We start from the raw sequence: 6731 nt of genomic DNA, 5'->3' as shown, positions 1-6731 counted from the left end.
CAGGTCCAGTGGGGGAAGGTCATGAGTTTGGCTAGCTTCCCAGAATTTTGTCATTGTCTTATTTGGTAACTCTGCATCTTATGTCTTGATCCACGACATTGATAAAAACGTAAAATAGATGAGAGCCAAAGATACCCATCCCAGAAACTCTCTCTTTAGGATCCAATTATTTTTTCACTCATTCCCTTATTTTCCTAAGACTCTATTTTTTAGGAATTAAGTTTACTTTTCTTTTCAGTCTCCCGTGGGGAACTTGGGTAGGTCCCAAGTTTTAAAGAGAGGGCAACTTCCTCCCTTTACTTCTTAGAAACCACTGTTTTCCTTCCTGGGGATTATTTGTAGTGTGGTCTGCCAGATCCCCTGCCTTTGTACCTGCGCCCCCCCCGCCCCCCCCACACACACAATGGACTAATACCCAAGCTCAGGAAACAACTTCAGTCCTGTACTCTCAGCTCTGGGGCTAACCCTGTGCCTGACTGTGGGGAATTTCTAAAGCCTCTGTCGGTAGATCCAGTGAGTCCTGATCATCAAGTCTGCCATGTTGCTGCGTGTTCTTGACCGTTGGTAGTTCTAGAGGCTGGGCTCCTCGCCCTCACCTAGTACTCAGTTCCAGAGTCTCTTGACTCTTCTCAGTTTATTTTTGTAGCCTGACAAGTGACTGTGCCTTTCAACCAGTCCTGCGGCTGCCAGACACTATTGCTGGTCTGTTTGGATTTCATGTATTATCCACTCCCTGCTGCCATGCATCAGTGGTCTGCACAACACCCACCTATGACTTCTTTTCTGGACATCTGAGGTGCTAATCACTGCCCGGGCCATTGCCAGCCAACTCTCCTCCAGGCGGGTGATGTTCTGTCTGCTCGTGGATCTCTTTCCTCCCAGCATCTGTCTGTGCCCCATGAGTGTGTCTAGACTTCAGGGGCAGACCCCTCCTGGACTGTCCTGTCCCACCCACCCCCTCCCTAAGCCCCTATTCTGGTAGAGAAGATGTGGAATTCAGAGACTTCCTAGCAGGACAGCTCCATGGAGGTGGGAGCAGGGGGAACCTCACTTTGCACCTGTTCCACTATATTAAACTTTTAGTTGTTATGAAAAAAAAAATCTGATTTTGCTCAATCATATTAGACTCTGAGTTGTTATGGAAAAAAATGTGATTTTTCATGTTCTCATTTTACCCCCCCCCCAATATATAATATCATTAAATTCCTCGTCACAAATGGCTCTTCTATAGCTCACTAGCCACAAGGTTTTGTTCCCTCGTTAAACTATATCAGACAGATTTGAGAATCTGAGCCTATGCTGGAAAGCTCGTGTCAGTCTGAGCGTATGAGGAGAGGGTTCAGGAACATTTTCTTCCAGCCCTCCTCAGACAGCAGCCGGAAAGTCCTCAGTACATTCTCTCTACAGTTTTGTGACTCATTTCCTCACTTGTAACACAGAAATATGAACACGCTGCCAACCAACCATAAAAGAGTGTTATGAAAATTCCAGTCATAGAGTAATTAAAACTTTATTTCATATATGATTTTGACATTATATATTTATTTATTTATAATGCAATACTCTTGGGTTTGAGTATCTTCTATTATTTCTGGCTCTGCTTGTTGTGACTAGAAGCTGTGAACGCTATAGACTGGATGGAAAATCACTCCCTGCACAGCACCCTGGGCTGCAGTGTCCATAAAACGCAATGTGCTGGCTCAAGAAACTGCATGATTTCATAACCAACCTGTGATCCTCGTTGCCCCCCTTCACATCTGAAAGCACACTGGCACAGAGGGGAGAAAAGTCTCTTTTTTTTTTCACATCTTTTCATCTCCCAGGTCCTTTTCTAGGACTTCTAGTTATAAAGAGATTTATTTCTCCCTAGGAGTATTATCGCTTCTGGAAGCATCTTTCATGGTCACAGAGTGCAGCCTCTCTCGTAATGCAGAAACCCCACCTACAAAACTGATAGATTAATTCATTAATCCACGCTCTGAGTGCTTACTGTGTGCTAGACACTGTGCCTCGCTCGTTGGCAACCCCCGAGAGGAAGATTCAAGTGCAAGTAGTTTATTTGAGAGAGGAAGATGCCAGAAAATACAGGACATGGTCAATGTGTGACAGGGTAGGGGAGGAAGGCAACAAAGCATCCAATTCCAAGCAACTTACCACTGTGGGCAAATAGAGCTCAGTACCACTGGGGAACATGAAAATCATGGCTCAGAAATAACCCACCCAAGGGGCCAGGGAGCTGGGGTACTTATTCACCAGTTCTCTCTTTGTCACTGTCTCAGGGTGCTTCTAGGGCAATTAATTGTCCAACACTTCTGACTTCCCTGTGCATACTTCCCAAGGCCAAAAAAAGCCTTCAAGCGGATATTTTTGGGAGTCAGTGGTAAGTAGTCTTTGACTTTGGAAATGAATGCCAAGGGGTTTGGCATGGGGAACACCAGTTGTTTCTGCTGCATACACGAAGACAGAATGCCGATCCCCTCTTTGCCTCCCTACTTTGGACCTGAAGGAGGGAACAGGACATACAGTCCTTGAACCCAGAAGTGTCCTAGGTAGGGAGGGCTGCAAGAGAATAGGGGGAAACACTGGAGTCGTGGAGGTGACCAGTCTGAGGAAACATGTGCAAGATCTGAGTCAAATTGTGGTGAGGATGAGCGGTGAGAGGATCAACAGCTCTGGATGACATCAGGCCATGACTAATGGCCAGGAGCCCAAAGGATGAGACTGGAATGATGGAAATACTGGTCTTCCCAAGAGGGTCAGGCTGAAGTATGTGGCTGGCTGTGCCACATACTTTTCTCCACACGGGGAGAAAAACCTGATGCAGAGTGAAATCTTGGGCAAGGGGGTTGGAAGGAAGCAAGTGAGGTGGACAGGGTTTCCAGCGCCTCCTCCTTCCCCAGGGAGAGCTAGTTGAAAATATGAGTGTCGGGGGAGCCAGGCAGCAGGGCCAGCAGGGCAGGCTAACCAGGGGCATGAAAAGTGCAAAAGTGGACATCAGGGCTCTCACTGGGCCTGCACCGTTTCCTGCCGGCTCCCTAGGCCAATGCAGGGGATGCCAAGACTGGCCCAAGCCCACAGGCTTGGCCGTATCCAACAGGGCTGGGCTGTAAGTTCTTTTGGCTGGGACACATGTGAGGGCTTAATGTGTATAAAGTTTTGGGTGCTGGGTCGAGTTGGGGCGACTTTCAAGGTAAGGCAGCTTGGAGCGAAGCACTCCAATTTGGGGATGTTTTTCTCTGGATTGGACTGAAATTTACCTCCTTTGAACTTTCCCCTGGTCCTTGTGTTCCCCTCTGGAATTCTTCGATCAGTCCCAAGAAAGTTTGTGTCAATATAGCATCTGGTCCATGGCAGCCGATAAAAACTCCCGTTTGGGTTTGGGCAGGTGCTTGTGCTTTGTGAGATATCAGGAAGGTTATGGCAAGAATGTGCCCGATATCCACCCCCGGTTTCAGCTAGCCTGTTCTATTCCAGATATTTCCAGGGAAAGCAACTCTGCCGTGGACACAGGTAAGGTCTGTTGCACTTTCCTTCCAAGCTCCTCATCCCCAGCCTTCTATGCCCCTTCTCAGGCTTACAATTCATGGCACCGCCTCAAACAGCAAGGTCTTTCTCCTTTCCTTTGGTCTGCCGTTACAAACCCACCACTGAGATTTCTCCCCATTGCGATGCTCATCCTCTCACAGAATTTTAAACACACTCAACATTCGTTCGAGTTATGTCTCATTGAAAGAAATGTATTTTGCTCCCCTATGAACCTGCCATGTGGATCCAGAAGGGCTTTAATTCATTTTATGTGAACGGAAACTTAAAGCATAAGGAATTTTTAGCCTGAAATGCTGTATATGTTAGGTGACAAAGCACAGTAACAACGTACAAAGCTGCCATCTCATTCAGCCCAAACCAAAAGCAAAACAAGCAAACAGAATTCCCATCGTTGTTTTGCCCAGAGCAGCATCCTTAAGAATGAGCAACAGCGATGCGCACATAATGGCAAGTCAGCCTGTGGTCACCGGCAAATTTGTACAAATGATACTCTGACATCCCAATTAGGATTTGAAACATTGCTCCTTTTAAAACTGAAACAAGCCTTTTATTGTTCACTCTGCTTTGTAGTACCACTCAACTACAGACAGGAGACAATTAGAATAACCTAGAAGTTACAGGAGGGAATTGGAAAGTTTGGCTAAAAGAGCTTCTCCCCTTTGAGCCAAACATTCTCTATATCATTTTAGTTGCATGTTTATGGATTTCTGAGAAATTAAAAATAATGTGCTCTTAGTACAGCAGGCACCCACACCAAAGAGAAGGAACAAGCCACACCAGAGACAGAAAAAGAGCAAGAATGAAAATTCCACAAAAAAGAACTCAGAGGGAGGGACAGGATTGTTTTTCCTGCCCAGTCAAGAAGGAGTCAGAAAAAAGGGGATTTTCTCAGTCTAGAGAATAATCTTTGTTTTCAGTTCACGGGTAGTTTCCTACCTAAACTTCTCATTTCTCTTCATTTTACTAGAATTTCTCATCATGTTCAATATCTCAGCAGTGAATTTCCAGTCATAGTTTCCATTAACAATATAGTTAAAAAACTTCTACCTGGAGGATCACCTGGTAGCTCAGTTGGTTAAGCATCTGACTCTTGATTTTGGCTCAGGTCATGACCCCAGGGTCAGGGGATTGAATCCCACCACAGGCTCCACACTCAGCTTAAGATTTCTACCTGGAGAATTTACATACACATACATCTTCTCTAAGTTTAAGTATATGTATTATATAATATTTATATATTTATATTTTATAATATATTTATCTTTTATATATTGTATATATTGCAAATTCTGCATTTACAATATATATAATATATACACTATATATTATACAAATATATATTTATATAAAATATATATTTGTATATTATATATTGTAAATGTATAAACATAAATGTATATATTTGACAAATACTTTCTTTTTCCTTAATATTACTGATCCTGAATCTGTATGTTTAATGAGCATATATTTCTTTTACAAACAACCTTTCTTTGTTTTCCATTTTCATTGGGAACTCCATTTCCATTAATTTCATTCTACCAAAAAAGAAACCATTTTTAAGGTTAGGCTAAACATATTTTTTCTTTACTTTTGACGTCTTAATAACATACAAGTAGGTTATGTCCTACTTCTGCCTAGACCAGAAGGCAGCCTGTGCACACTGAGGAATACACAGAAGGGAGTTGACTTTAAAAAAAGGCCCTCGTCCTTTTCTATTTTCTGAAGTATTGAAAATATTAAAGCTAAAATCATTGCCTACACATGATTTTATTTCTTCTGGAGTTCATGGTGAAGCCTAACTCTTAAAGGTAAGGTAACGATGATTTGAAAGGAAAAACATGTTTTCCAAAACATAAACGGAGTGAACTATGGTAGATCTATAAATTAGGTCAAAAGAGAAGCATCTGTCACTAATATTCCTTTAATGCCTACAGCAAACCTTTCCAAATTAAGTTTAGATTTTAAAAACTTGCTTTCTGAACATCTATGGATAGATAGAAGGGAAAGAGATCAGGAATCTCAGCAAACTATTCCCGTTTCATAATTTTCCTCATTCTTTTTGAGAAAGGTGAGATTTTTCTTTGACCTTCACAACACAGTCTAATAAATCTTATTTAGATTTTCTAGAGCAGGAGTTTAGCAGGCAGAGAGGCCTGGAATGGAAGCATCAGGGAGGTTGCGGGAATGTTAATTGCATCTATTATCTCTAAATGCCTCCCAGGTATTACTTTCTTAATTCTTCCAAACAATCCTATAAAGCAGTTATTATTATCCCCATTTTACAGAGAAGGAAAAGTGAGTCCTACAGAGAGATTCAACAACTTGTTGAACGTGGAACTGGGATTCAAGCAGAGATTTGCTTGTCTCTAAAGCTAAGGCACCAAATGACTCCCATGTAGGGTTGAACAAGCTGATGGAGATAAAGGTGGAGAATTTGATGAGAAAATTGGGCTAAAATTGGAACCTTTTCCTCAGAGGTGTTAATGAATGGATTTGGGAGTTAAAATTTGAAGTAGGTGTTAGGGTGAGAATTGCAGTAATTATTAGGGTAGGATTCAGTACAGGGCTGGCATTGGATTTTATGGGGTTTCGAGGGGAGGATGGCCCCTGTATTTGAGGTTAAGGTAGAGGTTAGCTTCAGAGTGAAATTTGCATTCAGCACTGGGAAGGAATTGGAACACGGCACTGTCACCTAAACTTCTCTAATGACAAGAATCATCTGGGCAATTGTTGAAACTACAAATTCCTAGTTTATATATTAGACCTTCTCAGACCTGTCTCTCTGTCTCCCAGAGGAAATGATACTGCTTACAAAGGAACCCACTGGAGTCCAATTATCAGAAAAGCAGAGAAACACTGGGCACTGGTCAGTTCTGGCTTCCCATTGGAATCATTTGGAGGAGGATGGCTGGCTGGCTCAGTTGGTGGAGCACACAATTCTTCACCTCGGGGTTGTGAGTTGGAGCTTCACGTTGGGTGTAGGGATTACTTAAAAATAAAATCTTTTCAAAAATTTAAAAAGAAGCACTTGAAAAGCTCTTTATAAATACTAATGCCTGGGTTCCACCCTTCAATTAAATCATAATCTGAGGCAAGGGTAGGGTAGAGGAGGGTGGATTATTATGCTTAAAAAGTTTCCCAAGTGATGCCAATGAGAGGAGTCTGGCTGGCTCCCTCAGGAGAGC

The sequence above is a fragment of the Panthera tigris genome, chromosome A1 (genome assembly GCF_018350195.1).
Source record: "Panthera tigris isolate Pti1 chromosome A1, P.tigris_Pti1_mat1.1, whole genome shotgun sequence".
Classification (NCBI taxonomy): Eukaryota; Metazoa; Chordata; class Mammalia; order Carnivora; family Felidae; genus Panthera; species Panthera tigris.
The sequence above is the reverse complement of the archived record's forward strand: the minus strand, read 5'-3'. Positions refer to the sequence as shown.